The sequence below is a fragment of the Stenella coeruleoalba genome (genome assembly GCF_951394435.1).
Source record: "Stenella coeruleoalba genome assembly, chromosome: 2".
Classification (NCBI taxonomy): Eukaryota; Metazoa; Chordata; class Mammalia; order Artiodactyla; family Delphinidae; genus Stenella; species Stenella coeruleoalba.
Genome location: NC_137147.1, coordinates 24,146,760 through 24,162,392, shown reverse-complemented (window position 1 = coordinate 24,162,392; position 15,633 = coordinate 24,146,760). Strand labels below are relative to the sequence as shown.

The 15,633-nt window shown below is 45.4% G+C and overlaps 1 protein-coding gene across 1 annotated transcript in view; it reads left to right on the top strand.

The window, feature by feature from the left end:
• The window catches only part of LOC307182405 (neurexin-3-beta), a 1,521,800-nt gene that overhangs the window by 61,785 nt on the left and 1,444,382 nt on the right, over positions 1-15,633 (top strand). The window lies entirely within an intron of this gene.

Genomic DNA, 15,633 nt, shown 5'->3' with positions numbered 1-15,633 from the left:
CTGCCTCTAACCTACCATGTGTCTGAAGTCACGATTTCCCCCCATTTTATAGAGATGTTTAACAAGTACACATCAGCCGAGGTGCTTGTTTCCGCAGGGAAGACCATCCCCGAGTCTTCCCACGTCTTGGGGGAGATACCCTCCCCTACCCCTCTGAGCTCTCATTTCACCATCCGCATGTAGCTGGGCTCTGGGAAACTTAATCTAAGGCTGTGCAATGCTAGAAGTGCTCACTTAACAGCTTGTCAGGGGGCAGAGGGAATTTACTTACCCAACTGAATTACCTGTTTATACTTCTGCTCTCCCAAGCATACCTCAGAACAAGAAGACAATAGAAGAAATTGTTAACACTGTACAGGACTTGTGGTCCACACCAAGAGAAATTCAGCCCATGAAAATGCTTGCTTTCTTTGGTGGGGAATCTCTTTCTCCATCAGAACCGCCTCCCTCCCCTCACTTGCCTTGCAACAGATTTTCTTTTACAGTATCTCTGCTCAAGGTTCTTTTCCTCCGAAAACAGAAACACAGCTGACTGCTCACAACTCTTTACTGATTTGATGGCAGCCTAGGGACTGAAGAACAAGCCTGTTTTGTAGGTGCCTCCGAGGAGCTGACTTTAGGATGCTGCAAAAAAGACGAGTATCAGAAAATTCTCATGAGTGTGACAGTCCTCAAGGCAGGAAGAGTTCCTGGTGGGCCTCCCCTCTGCATGCTGGAGGAATGAAGAAACACGTTACACCATCGTCATAAGGCAGGTTGAGCATGGACATTTCTGGTGGAGCGGGACGGGGATTCCATCTCAGCCTGAGAGCTGTTCCTGAATGGCTGTCCCAACCAACTTGTCTGTTTCTCAGCTATTAATAGAAACTATCATTTAGACTAGCATTCAAACATTTGGCACCTGGGGTGGGAGAGGGCAGAGCCTAAGGGGGCAGAGGGCATTTGGGAATATTTGGGCTTGCTTCTTGATTTTCCCGAAGCCAGTTCTGGTCGTGAGGCTGAAGGGCCATGGGCAATAAAGTGGCACACAGACGGAGGGAGACTGTTGGGCAGGTGGACCTCAGTCTCTACTATTCTGACTAGACATTGTGACTGAGCGACCTTTTTTTTGACTTACGATACTCTATCAGGACTGTTTTGATTGTAAGTGACTGGGCCAACCCAAACTGCTTTAAGCCAAAAGGGAATTTTAGTGGAGTCCATAAAGAGAAAGTCTAGGACTTGTTCTGGATTGAGGTACAGCTTGACGCAGAGTCTCGTGTGACGGTGCCAGGTTTCATGTTCTCATCTTTCAGCTTCGTTCTGTTCTCCTCTTGCCTTACGATCACAGGATTAACGTAGCAGCTCCAAATCTCACTCCGCTTAGCTTCTGTCTGGGGGTGGGGGTGGGGTAACATAAGAGCTCCTTTTCTGAATAATCGGAGAAAGAATCCTGGGCTTTTCTTTTATTGACCCTACTAAGTTGCCTGCTTCTTCCTGGAGCAGTCACTGTGCCAAGAAAAAGAAGTTATACTGATTATCTTAGGCCAGTTGGTATAAGGGTGGAATGAGAGAGGGTAGCCAGTGAATCCTCAAGAAAATTCAGTTCACCCTGGACAAAGGTGATGACTTCTTCACTGGAAGCTTCTCACGTGATGACTTATATCTTAGGTCCTTCAGACAGTATTTTCTCTCCAGGGCTGGCAGCATCCAGGAGACCCATACCCTCTTATTCTCCTTCTTACCAATCAATATATGAAGTCTCAGCAGTTCCCAACGTGGCTCAGGGACATGGAGAATACGAAGGAATGGCTCAAGAGGCCATAATGCATAAATTGGCTGTTTCAGTGGCCCTGTAGTTCTTTCACTCCTGAGTCAGGGTTCTTATCTAGAGCAGAGGGACCCAGAACATCTTTGCTCCTACAGATGGTGTTGGGTGGGTCACAGCATATGAGGAGATATGTGGGTGGGAGTGGCTGATGTCAGGAGGGCTGAGTTGGAACATTGGATTCAAGTCAAGAGAAAAGCCCTGAGGTTTCAGTTGATGAAGAGAAACTTCCTGAACGGAAAGATGTGAATTTCTGGCAGCCTGTCTGTAAGGATGAAGAAAAAGAAACCAAACTCTGGAATGACTAAAACTCCAGTGGGGGCTTCCCTGGTGGTGCGGTGGTTGAGAGTCTGCCTGCCGATGCAGGGGACACGGGTTCGTGCCCCGGTCCGGGAAGATCCCACATGCCGTGGAGCGGCTGGGCCCGTGAGCCATGGCCGCTGAGCCTGCGCGTCCAGAGCCTGTGCTCCGCAATGGGAGAGGCCACAACAGTGAGAGGCCCGCGTACTGCAAAAAAAAAAAAAAAAAAAAATCCATTGGCCACAGACTTGAGGCATATCCTATAGGGGCTACTAGGTGGAGAGGCAGGGCCTCGTGCGCTGAGTAGTACTGCTCAGTGATGTTCTTCCCTTGACCCTGGCAAAGGCAACTTGGTAGAGAACACTGACACTACTTACCTACGTGACTTTGGATAATTCACTTACTCTTATCAAGTCTAGCTTTCCTAATCTGTAAGTGGGGATAATAGAAATAGCTACTTCATCAAGAAATCGTAAAAACTGAATTAAATAATGTTATGTAAAGCCTGGCACAAGCTCAGCCCGTGGTAGAAAACGTAATATCAGTTTCAGCTTTTTCCTCCCTGTCTGTAAACTCTAATTTAGATACTCAACAACTTAGAAGTTTTTCCCTCAACTCAGTACATGACTTCATGACACTAAGCATGTCGATAATAAGTGACCAAAATTAACTTGTCGTTAATGTTTCTTTCTTTTTTTTGGATTTAGTATTTCTTGAGCAGTTGCACCAGACCACAGAAAAATGGAGGCTCAGTGGGCCCCACCCTTCCTGCAGCACAGTCATTGGATCAGAGCCACTTGTGTTGAGGAGTCCCTGCTCTGCCCCTGACTAGCTATGTCATCTTTGGAAGTAAACTGAATCTCTCACCTCAGAATTTTGCTCAGTAAAATTAGGATAATGATACTTGCCGGCAAAGTTACTGTGAGGATTTGAGACAATTCATGTGAAAGCCTGGCCTTGTTACAATTCTTTACATCATTAGTGCCCATTCTGTGGGATTTTACGATTCAAAATGTTACTGCGTGGCAGTTGGTGGAAGGATATAGCCCAAGAGCACCCCATCTGGTGTTGGGGGAGCCCCCTAAAATGGCCATCCATAGACATTTCTGTAAAATCCAAGTCCACCAGAGCAGTTGTTCCTAACGTTCCCCTGTCCAAGCATGGGGCCAGGTTGGCTGCCAGGTTGTTTTTTTTCTAAGGGATGACCCTACTTTCATGCTTCTGTGATTTACTTATAGAACAGATTACCACATTGGGTGAGAGGTTGGATTTCATGGACCTCAAATGTCCTTTTCCAACTCCGAGATTCTGTGTGCCTATGATTTCACTTCCTTTTGGGAAATAACCCTTACAATGGCCCGTGGCGTGGCCTTAAGCAAGTTCCTTAACCCCTCTATGCCTCAATTTCTTAATTTTAGAATGGGGCTAATTCTCATCCCCACATCCTAGGCCGGTTGTGAGATTTAAACAGAACATGTATGTAATTGCTGAGCACAGAGTGGCAGGACTTCAGTGCTGCGCACAGATGGCCAGTTCTCTCCTCATGTGGGTTGTAGTAGGGTGACACTTCCTGGACCCCTTGCTGTAGGATGGGGCCATGTGACTAAGCCCAGCCAATGAGTAGTGGGTCGAAATGAGGTCCGTAACTTCTGGATCAGAGCATTTTATTGCCAGTGTGTGACTTCTGGCTCAGCCACCTTGACGTTTGGGGTGGTGGCTCTTTAGCGTGCCTGACCTCCTACCCTTGGCCGATGCAGTACGAGGGAGAATGACTTTTGGTGTATCGAGGGACTAAGATTTTGGAGGTGTTTTTCCTGCTGCATAACCTGGCCTCTAGGGCCCAAGACCATCGCTAGCATCACGGGCACTTGCTATGTGCCAGACACACGTTACTCCACACGTTATAATGATACCCTAGAAAGATGTATCATTATCATCCTCATATTCAGATGGGGAAACTAAGGTCAGAAATGTGAAGTAACTTGCCCAAGGTCACCCTGCTAGTAAGTGGTAGAGTGAGGATTTCCACCCACATTGTCTAACTTTAGAGCTCGTGCTCTCAGTCACTATTCTGCAGACTCCATAGACCAAGCCTGGGGTTTCCTGGTACGATCAGCCAATATTAATTCTGCCCTCCCTTTCTCTTGAACTGCATCCCCTGTAGTTCCATTTGGAAATGATTTCCTCTGTTGGCGTTTACTCTTCAGAGTGGTGGTGAGGCTGAGAAGTCAACAGGGTGGCCTGCTGTGGTTATCTAACTCTCACGTTGTCACAGGAAGTCTCTCATTTTCTTTGCTTGACCACTTTTTGGTTTTTAACCTGTTACTTAAACCAAAATCTTTGGTATGGAGACAAGAAACTTCTTAAGAAGATGGAAGGCATTTTTCCCTATCTTTGCTTGAAGGCATTGAAGTGGTAATCTTGAGTCTTAGAAACAGAGACTGAGACGGGGGTTCTTGTGTACGTGATATGTTATTAATGAAGTGCTTTTGGGAGAAACCTGTAAAGAAATGAGGGAGGCGGGATAGGGCGGGGAAAGAAGCTAAGCAAAGATGTAGTATAGGTGAAGTCTAGCTTCAGCCTGACTCCATGAGGGAGCTACGGTGTATGATTTGTACTATAAAGAGCTTGTTCTGCATTGAGGCAAGGGGACTGAGCCTTCATTCCCCTGAGTAGGTTGGTCACTGGTCTTGGTTGTAACCTCCCAGGTATCTCCAGGTGAGGTGGTTCCCATTGGCTAAAGGCAATCCTCCAAGAAGGATGCAGGTGTGAGCTAGTTACAGCCAACACCTTCAGCATTTTGGAGATGGGGGCACCTGCCAGGTAAAGGGATCTGGAAGATGTACCAAGAGCGTCTACTACAGTTTGAGATCAGTGACTCATCCTTTCCAGATTTGTGCTTTTTCAGGGAGTGATAGGGTCAGGCTAAGGGGAGGCAGCAAAGTGTGTAACACAGCAGTGGAACGTGATCCCAGTGGGGCCTTATTACATGCTTTTTGTTGACATCCAAGAGTTGTGTCTGTGACTGTGAGGGCAAGGTGGTCAAAGACCTCTGTCCTGACCTTTGGACCTGGAACTGATACATGTCGCCTGTTACTTGAGAAAGTTTTCTCTTTACTTTCTACCTTTTTAAATGGGCAAGGTGGCTGCGAAAAATGTTTTGGCAACACTTGGGGTGTTTTCCTTCCGAGTGAAATAGGCAGCTTCAATCTGATAGGTCCAGAATCAGCAACTCAGACTAATAATATGAATACTAACACCAACACCGACACGATTTATTAAATGCCTGCTATGTGCCAGGGGCTTTAGTTGTATAACTGTTTTCTCTAATTCTCCCTATGACCCTCCAAGATAAGGAATAATAGGATCCTTTTTCTGGTCCAGACAATAAATATCAGGGAAGGTCAGCAATTTTTCCAGGGACACACTGTTAAAACAGTTTGCATGTAAGTAGTAAAGAAAATAAGTCATAGCATCAAAGAATGGAAGATTAAGGAGAAAATGATGAAAAACCACATACTCACCAAAGAGCAGAAAACATCGTACTGTACAATAGGGAAGTCTCACTGTTTTGATTAATATAAAAATCTTGCCGTGCTGAGTATGGGGAAGAGAGCAAGGCAAGGCTGACGTGCTGTAGATGGGATTTGGTTCTAGTGCGTCTGACTCTGAAGCTGAAACATCTTACTTTGCTATACTGTTTTAATAAACACGTGATTTTAAGATGTCTACCCACTTAGCTCTGAACCATGAATTCTAGTACAGAAGAGTGGTTAAACACTCAGACCTTGGAGGGAGACAGACTTGAGTACTGGCTCTGTGACTTGGGGAAAGTTACTTAACCTCTCTAAGCCTCAGTTTCCCATGTATCCAATGGGGATAAGAATACTTAGCTTGTATAACTCATGTGGATTAAATGACATCATGTATGTAAAATGCCTATCATATAAAAAACACCTATTTTCTACCAGTTATTATAATGTATCCATGAGGAGCTTTCCGTCTAGTTGGGGAGGAAAAAACCGTTTCAGTCTCTATTGTTTAATAATAAACAACTACAGAAATTGGTGGCTTGAAACAACAATGATTTATTACTTAGCATGGTTTTATGGGTTGACTGGGTGAACCACCCAGTCATGTTGCACATCATGTCAGCCTGGTCTCTCATGTGGTTGCATTTAGCTGGGAGCTTAGCTGAGCTCCAAGAAGGGATGTTCAAGAAGGCCTCTGGTCCTCATTCACATGCTTCTTATCATCAGTAGTCTAGCTCAAGCTTCTTACATGGCAGCTGGACTCCAAGAGCCCCCAGATGGAAGCACCCTGCCTTTTTAAACGTTAGGCCCAGAGTTAGCAGACTGTCACTTCTATAGATAAAGCAAATACATGGCCACTCCAGATTCAAGGGGGAGGGGAGTCAGACTCTGAGACTTATTGGGCAGAGAGGCACGTGTGTGTTGGAAGAGGGGGAATTGTTGGCAGCTGTATTAGTCAGGGTTCTCCAGAGAAATAGAACCAATAAGAATATATATATATATATTCTTATATATATATTATATATATTATATATATATATCCATATGTATATCCATATATATATATATATATATATCTCCATATATATATATGGAGATTTCTTGGCTCTTGTGGTTATACAAGCTGAGAAGTCCCACAATCTGCCGTCTACGAGCTGGAGAACCAGGAAAGCTGGTGGTGTAATTCAGTCTGAGCCTGAAGCCCTGAGAATTGGGGATGAGGTGGGGTAGGGCCGATGGTGTAAGTCCTGATCTGAGCCTGAAAGCCCTAGACGAAGGGCAGGAGACGATTGAGGTCTCAGCTCAAGCAGAGAGAGTGTGTTTGCCCTTTTTGTTGTATCTGGGCCCTCGGTGGATTGGATGAGGCCCACCCACAGTGGGTTTTCTTAACTCAGTCTACTGAATCAAATGTTAATCTCTTCTGGAAACACCGTCATAGACACACCCAGAAATGATGTTTCACCAGCTATCGGGGCATCCCTTAGCCCAGTTGACACATAAAATTAACTATCACAGCAGCCATATTTGAAGACTATCTCTTGTGGAAACATTCATTTTAGACCTTACTGTCTGACAGAGTGCTGCCTTTGAGCTACAGATATTTACCATGAAGGCTGATACCCTGTGGAGTGCGTTAGGTTTTTTAGAGATGACTTAACAGAGCTTCAGTTGGACCCTGCATGAAGGATGGGAAATTGCTATGGAAGGAAAAAGGAGAGGGTCTCTCTGCTGTTCTGATTTTTCACCCATGTGAACCAGGACAAACTCTGTAAGTTGGGGAGGGAAGATGGGGACCCTGATTTTAACTGTCAAATTGATCTAGAATTGTCAGGTGGAATAATTTAACCCTCAGATGAGGGTGATTTATCCCGTGTATTGTAATCAGATAGTCATCTAATTTGTTCCCTATGAGCGCTGGTAAATCACTTTTAGTACATATTGAAAGTGACAATATTGTATTTTATCACCGAATTGCTATCTTACAGTAATAACTAATGCATGTCATTGGCTTTGGCTACAGCACTGAATTACACTCACTTGAGGGCACATAGGTCCAGACGGGAGCTGTCACTTCTGTCTTTTCGTCCATGGCTGGGACCAAGAGGCTGGTAGGGAAACTGTACTGTTGCAACCTTTGCAGATGAGCTGGTTCAGAGATACCTGTGGTCTCGTGAAGCATGGAACTTCTCTTCAGTGCAGTTTGGGTCGATATGATCTAGGGTGGACCTAGTAATTCTATTAAATGAGTGATGAGTGCTTTGATGACTAAAGGTAAGGATCTTATTTAAACAGAGAAATAAGGACTGGTCAGGAGTCAGGCTCAAATGACCTCTGCCTGGTCTGGCTCCTGCCCACGTGTCCAGCCTCAGCTTGCTCTGATCCCCACCTTGAACTTTCTGCTCTACCTGTACACACCGTACTCTGCTTCTCTGTACCATTGTTCATTTCCTTTTCTTTGCCTGGAATGTGCTCTCCCAGTTACCCCACCAATTCCCCTGGTCAGGGAGGGTGCACTGCAAACACCCCCTCCCGGGTGCCTCACTCCTCTCATTGTTTCATTCGTCACACTGCATTATCATTACTTATTTATGCCTCTAGCTCTGCCACTAGACAGACTGTGAGCTCCTTGAAGCCAGGAACTCATTTTAATAATGTTGGTATCCCAACCAACCAGCACAGGACTGATTGGCCCAGATGCTGAATATGTTTCCCTTTAGCTAGGGGGTTTCCCGTTTTGACGTTACATATCTGGATGGGAATCAGTATGAGTATTTACTGCAAAGGTGAAATTTATGTGGCTCTGGAACAAAAGCCTGGGCAAGGGCCCAGAGATAGATTAGTCTGGAAGAGCTTGGAGGTATTTGTACATTTAGCATTAAGTGAGAAATTAAGCACGTCTTCACACTGATGAATTTGAATCCAGCTTTATTTCTGGAGGCCTTCCTGTGTTAGAAATAAGATTGAATGATCATTTCATTCATGCTGGTGGATTGGGGTGTCAGATCTCACAGAGCTTCCCAAACCATTTGCCTGCAGTTCCCTGTTCCTCACCCTGCCCTTAGAAATGAGGGATCTGAGAGTAAGTTCCAGGGGTGGTAGGAGAAGGGAGAATGCATTCCCACATTCCTAGCCCAAGTGCATACACTCCTTCCTTTGAGAGAAGTGGAAGAAAGGTCTCTGAGCCTAGGAACTGGATCTCCCCTTTCGAACTGTAATCTGTAGGCAGATGGGGCAAGAAACCCCACGCAGGTTCAGAGACAGATGTCAGTGTGTGCCTTACGAGGAAACAAGGCGAGTTCCTGAAGAAAGGTGGCAGGGGTCTTCAAAACGATACCTTCTTCTGTATCTTTTATTCTAGGTGCATGCCTCATGAAAGTTATTCTGGTAGTGATGATAACAGTACTACTATTACTACTAATAATAATGATTTATATATATTGAGAGTTTTCTACATGCTAGGCACCATGCCAGACTTTCTACTTGGCCTCCTTGATTTCAACTCGCAACTTCATGAGAAAGATCAATCTGATTTTCATGTTGTGGATGAGGCACGGAGAGACAAAGATAACTTGCCCAAGGTTGCAAAGCTAATTAATGGAGGAGCTGGGATTTGCACCCAGGCAGTCTAACGGAGAACTGTAGTCCTAACCTTGGCGCTATAGTATTTTCCAAGTAATAATAACAAGGATAACAACAATAGTAAAAAGTGCAGCTAATGTTTATTGGGTGCTAACTCTGTGCTGGACCCTTGCCAGGCTCTTGACATGGAAAGCCTCATCTCCTCTCACCACAGCCTTTGGAGAGGGTTATTATTATTGTCCTCATTTCAGAGGTGGAGTGACTGAGACTTAGAGACTCAGCACCATGTCTGAGGTCACACAGCTAGTTCACAGTGGATCTGGATTCATTCTCAGGCTCTGTATCTCCTGAGACCCCTGCCCCATTTTTTTTATCTTGGTTCAGGAGAAGTTTTCTTTCCATCAATCCAGATCTCCTTCTCAGCAGCCAGTTCTCATCTCCTTCCTGAAGATGAGACCCAGAGAGAATTAACCATCTTCTTCAAAGGCAAAGGCCATATGTTAGTGAAGAGTGTGGTGGATTCTGTTGGGGAGCGTGGGCTCCAAAAACAGTAGCGCTAAAGAACAACTAAGAGCGCGTATCAGAGGGAACAGTTCTAGAGACTGGGTGAATGGGAACCTGTTTCATCCCACTGTATTTGAAGCCAGAACACCATGTCATGACACTGACCTGCACTAGGGGCTATACTGGTGACCAAGGAAAATTGACCCTCTGTAGGCTTTTAGTACCATTGGTAGTGAGGACTTTATATGCGTGTATGTTTATGTATTTGTATACACATGTATGTATATATGTACACACACACGCACACACACGAAGTCCTCACTACCAATGGTACCAATACACAGCTTTGGGGGGCAGGAGGAGTACCTGTTATGGGCAGAGCACTCAACTTACGCTTTTGGGCAGAGACGATTTACAAAAAAAGATGGAGTGGTACCATTTGCCCTAAGCTGCCCTGGAAGTCTAAGCAGAGAAGTAAGGCAGATACGTATGTGGACAGCGTTTTCATAGATTAGCTTGATTAGCAGATTTGCAAACTTTTTGAAATCATAAAGCCTACAAATATATCTTTAATCCCCAAACCTTTATGAAACAGTAAAGTTCTCATAATCTTTATACAGAAAAGGTAATAGAGCAAAGTTTGTATCTGTTTGCAGCTAGTGATTCATGGCTCTACCTGTGAGTGTCGGACTTTTGAAATATCATTACTAATAAAGTTCAGAGGATGTTATGGGAGGGATGCAGTGAAAGTCGTGTGTCCTTTGTCATGTCTTTAGCTGGGTCACACGAAACGAATGTGATCGTTTTCCACCGCCAGGTGAAGCACTTACGCTGCTCGCCTGCTGCTCGCTGTCTTCTGCTGCACTTGGGAACACATGTGCAGCTTCAGGGCGTCGCTGGCAATGGAACTGCCAGGAACTAGGTTAAGAATGGATATTCCTCCTTAAAAACTATGAATTTTGAGATCACACACAATAAGGTCCACCTCAATTTAAGGAATGTGCCGTGGATACGAAAATTGGTCATTGTAACATCCTGGCCTGACTGGAAGAGTCTCAATGGCTTAAGTGCTGAGGGGACCCAGGCCAAGGTTTCAGCTTTCATGTGATTTGGTGACCCTGACTTTGGTCCATTGCTGTAGGCAGAACCTCTGGGTCTTGACTCAGGACCTTCCAAATGGGTTCTCGAAAGTGGACCCTGGTGGAGAGTGGAGCCTCCAGTAGAGAGCATCCTTTACCCCCAGGGCGCAAAGACTCACTGTGTATGGCTGATGATAAAAAGTGGAAAGGGGCTTCCCTGGTGGCGCAGTGGTTGAGAGTCCGCCTGCCGATGCAGGGGACGCGGGTTCGTGCCCCGGTCCGGGAAGATCCCACATGCCGCGGAGCGGCTGGGCCCATGAGCCATGGCCGTTGAGCCTGCGCGTCCGGAGCCTGTGCTCCGCAACGGGAGAGGCCACAACAGTGAGAGGCCCGTGTACCGCAAAAAAAAAAAAAAAAAAAGTGGAAAGGAGAGCACAGCATGGGGACCCAGCACTCCCACCTTCAGATGTTTTCCTTAGGAAATGTGATCACCTTTTAGATGCTGGAGAATTATTATTGCATCATTCAGAATAGTGGCCAGTTAAAAATATCCTAATGGCCCATCAAGAAGGACATACATAGTTAAATTATGATATCTAATATTTGGAATATTAGGAATATTTTTCAGCCATTAAAAACCATGTTCTTGAAGAGTATTTGAGAGCATGGATGTAGTTAGATGGATAAATATAGATACACATATATTTGGGTAAAAAATGCAGAAGATTTCTTTCTATAAAGTACGATCTTGGTTTTTTAAAGTATCTATATCCATCCCTAGAAAAAATTCTCTAAAGAAACATACAAACATTTTTCAGTGATTGTCTCTGGGTACCAGATGATTTTAAGTTTCTTCTTTAAAACTATCTGGCCAAGTTATTTTCTACAATCACATATTACCTTTCCAACCATAAAACAGCAACAAATACCAGGTGTTTCTACTGTGGCGTGTTCATCCCATGCAGAACTGCAGTGGGAGCTAGACAGAGGGGCTTGGCGCTGAGAGCTGCATTTATTAGTTGGCTTATGGAGGGCAAGCCTTCGCTTCCAATTGCGGGGTAAGCAAGAGACCCGGCTTTCTTCATGGGTCTTTGAAAGCTGGGAGGAGTGACTCTGTGCTGTCTGAAAGTGAAGGTCTGTAGCCAGGGTGGTTACTCTGCCCCCACTACTCCCTTTTCCCCGGCGTTACCTCTTTTCATACTTCAGGGCTTGGCTCAGTTGGTGCTTTCCCAGGTAATCTTCCCTGGAATAGGGGTCCAGGTTCCCCTTTTGAATGTCCTTGTAGCACTTTAGAACTATCATCGTTGCAATTTTATATCCATTATTGAGGTTATTAGAGGAATGTGAGGTCCCTCCTCTGAATTATGCGTTTTGTCATTTTTTTTTTTTTTTGCGGTACATGGGCCTCTCACCATTGTGGCCTCTCCCGTTGCGGAGCACAGGCTCCGGATGCCCAGGCTCAGTGGCCATGGCTGATGGGCCCAGCCACTACGCGGCATGTGGGATCTTCCCGGACCGGGGCACGAACCCGTGTCCCCTGCATCGGCAGGCGGACTCTCAACCACTGCGCCACCAGGGAAGCCCATGTTTTGTCATTTTTGACTATCCCTCATTACTGGCATATAAGAGTCTCCCACAAATGTTTGTTAAATGAATAAATACACTCTTCCATACAAAAGTTTGAATCAACTGGTGGGAAGACAGATCTGATACTTTGAGGTGGACTGGAGGGATGATAATGTTAATTGGGAGAAAGCTTCCTAGCAGAGCCACTACGCCATTTCTTTTTTTTCTGGGCAAGAGTATGATTCAACACACCAGAGAGCTAAGGCTTTGCATTCTAATGTGGGTCAATCAATCGAGAAGTCAATCAACATCTATTCACCCAGTGCAGACCACGTGCCCAGCACAGTGCTAGAGGCACTAAGGCCTTTGGGAAGCAGCTTTGCCTCTTTCCTTCAGTTCGTGAAATGGGGTTATTAAGACTTGCAGAATCCAGGAGACAGGAAGGGCTGGGGGTAGGAGTGACTGATCAATGATTGCAATGACTGGAAAAGGACCATGAAAAGCCAGTGGCATCTGAGCTCCAGCATTTTCACTATGGGGTCCAGTGAAACGCAGAGTTAATCTTCCCCAAGAAAGATGTGCCTGGGAAAATGCCCCTGATGATTATTGCAAAGGTGTCATCTTAAAAACAAACAAAAATCATAAGGTGCCTACCTGAACTGGGAAGCATGAAATAAAAAGCAAATTGTTCCCATTTGAATAATTGTGGAGTTAATGGCTCTGAATTGTGTTGGTTTAGCAGGTTTCTGCCTTTCAGGGGTGGGATGGGGGGAAGTTTGGTCTAGCTTAATTAATTAGCATTTCCCTGCTGAAATGTGACAAAACAGCTACCCTGAAATGTTGCTCTCTAAAAATGAAAAAGGAGAATTCCTCCTCAATCACCTTTATATGGAAACCAAGGACAGGAAGAGAAATAAGACATGGGCTGTTAGGGTAATATGATGTGGGCAATGGATACATATAGACAGCAAAGTCCACTGCTTACTTTCAGTCTCTAGCCTAATCGTTCTTCCCCTCCTGGAATCTATGAGGGAACTTCACATTTAGGGGCGGGGAGGACAAATGGCTATGCTCATAGCCTATCGGGGACAGTTTATAACACCCGCCCTCCCACCGCTTCCGCCCCACTCCACACACACACTCACACATTGTTTGGGAAGTTTGAGCTGAGCTGTCTTTGGAATGACAGGGCCTCATCCATGTAGCATTTGTAATAAGCTGGTCCTTGGGTGGGCTAGAGTTTGTCCACATAGTGGAGGTAAGGAGTTGGAGGAAGGGAAGGAGAAGCTTGTTAATTAAGACTAAAGGCCAGCAAACTGTTTGCAAGCCTAGCAAGCTAGTTCCAGCTGATTCTTATCTCCTAGAGCAAACATTTATAGGTTTGCCAAGACCTCTTGCTAGCTCCCTGCCTCCATGCAGTCATTTTCTGTGCTAAAATAATAAGTCTGCATTTATTCTTAAACGTCCTTTAATGCCCACTTCATTAGAGCAGTCCAGTTAGAGCCCGTTAGCAAGCTTTTACTGCATTATTGTTTGGAGAAAAAGGGATATTCGCATTGAGAGGAAGGCTTTCTGCTTAAGGAAATATTTTCCCCTGAGGGGCATGAATACACGAACAAGCATATGCAAAAACCTAAGGCTAGGATTCGGTGCATCCTAAGTAAATTCCAGGAAAGGTGAGTAATGATCTAGGCTCAAGAGAGAAACGCATCCCTTGGGGGTTCTTGAACAGAACTAAAGGCCCCTCTTTGGGTGAGGGGATCGTGTGCTGCACTGTTGCTTTCTTCTCCCACGTTGTATCTCCTGCATTTATCTCCTGCTTCTGCCACTTCCTAGGTCTTCGATTTGGCCAAGCTACCATCCAGCTGTTTTGCTACGACATTGTCATTGCATCGGTCCTGCATGGGACACTCAAGGAAAGTCTATTTGGATGTCTTCTTTCTTTGTCAGTCTTCATGTCTGTCCCTTCTGAATTTGAGGCCCGTGTCTACCCTTGGGCCCTGGGCCTTTTCCCTTAACATCTCCAGTGTGAAAGCTCTTCCGCAGTGGGTCTCTGTGCTCCTCTCTTCATCCTCCTGGGTCCCAAAGGGAGTCAGGTGCCTGGACAGACTGTCAGAACAAAGTTCCCACTGTCCTCCAACTGTGGGTTTTGATCATTTCTTTCGGTAACCAGTTTCGTGTAATTATTTATGGAAGAACTTCATAGCGCAAAAGGAAATGTCCTATAAAGCCTTTATCAAGGAATCAGTCTTTGCAATCTGAGACATCCCCAGAGCAAAGGCAAAGTGTCTGTGCTAATGATTCAGGTATTACCTTTGGGGAGAAACAGGATGGGATATCTGGGGTTGGTGGGGTTTGAATCACTGTGGTTGACGCAATCGATGAGCCTAGAATCTGTGGGAGGTCCAAAGTCTTGTGCCGTCCCAGTCCTCCCAGTGACACAGTGTGGTGCTCACTGCTGTTATCATCACTATACAGTGGGGAAACTGAGGCACAGAGAAATAAACTGCCTTACCCAAAGTTTCTAAAGTAGAAAGTGGAGTAGAGTCTTCATTTGGAAAGAGGCAGTCTAACGCCATAGCTGCATTCTTAACGTTCTGGAATCTGGTCACGTACAAGCGGGTCCCTTGATTGGTCACTGTCTCATACTCCTGGCTTATCCCATCCTTTCCAGCTTCCTAGAGCTGGATGTACTGATTGGCCTGAACAGAAGATTCAGAAGTTTATCAGGAGTCTCATTGTGTTGATTTGGTGAGACTGGAAGAAGATGTCTTTAGCAAATAAACCCAGTATCCAATGCACCTAGAATGGGCCAGCCTGCTTCCACCACTTCCTAGATCTCTGACTTAGCCAAGCTCCTTACTTTTTGAAAGTCTCAGCTGTCTCATTTATAGGATAATAGTAGCCTCTACTTCATACTGGGCTGCAAGAACTAAAGAGAAGAGGGAGTGCATGGAAGGTACTTGGTAAACAGTTAAGAGTTTTAGAACTGTTTATAAATTCTAGCCAAGGCCCTTTGGCTCCTTATGGCCCAGAAATCCCGGTAACCCTGGGACGATGTTTCCTAAACTCTAGTATCCGTAGGGATGACCTGGGGGGAGGTGTTAAAAGTGCAGTTTCCCACATTTCACCCCAAGTGATTCAGGTTGGACCAGGTGATGCTGATACAAAGGTCCAGGGACCATCACAGAGAAACACTGGCTCAGAAGCCAAGGAACCCCCGTTCCACCCCTTGACTAGATCCTCCACATTCCTTCAGTCTCTT